Source organism: Pteropus vampyrus, unplaced genomic scaffold (genome assembly GCF_000151845.1).
Source record: "Pteropus vampyrus isolate Shadow unplaced genomic scaffold, Pvam_2.0 Scaffold102, whole genome shotgun sequence".
Classification (NCBI taxonomy): domain Eukaryota; kingdom Metazoa; phylum Chordata; class Mammalia; order Chiroptera; family Pteropodidae; genus Pteropus; species Pteropus vampyrus.
In genome coordinates this window covers 5,085,642-5,085,912 of record NW_011888883.1, presented here as the reverse complement: position 1 = coordinate 5,085,912, position 271 = coordinate 5,085,642, and positions in this window count along the sequence as shown.

Below are 271 nucleotides of genomic sequence, written 5' to 3'. Positions count from 1 at the left end.
TGCTGTACTTCCCTGCCTCTTGACTTTGGGGTTATCCATATGAGTTTAACTAGTGGGATGTTAATAGATGCGCTGTAAACAAGGGCTTGATATGGGCTTCTACTCCTTTGTCATGAGAAATATGTGCTTTAGGTGGTATGCTAAATATACATTTGGTCTTTGTCTCCAGTTCCTGATATAGAACTTTTGGAATTTCCTGAGCAATAGGGGAGATAAGAGTGTCTTTTATTGTTCATAGCAATCATCTTTTCTTACACCTGAGTTTATGGCT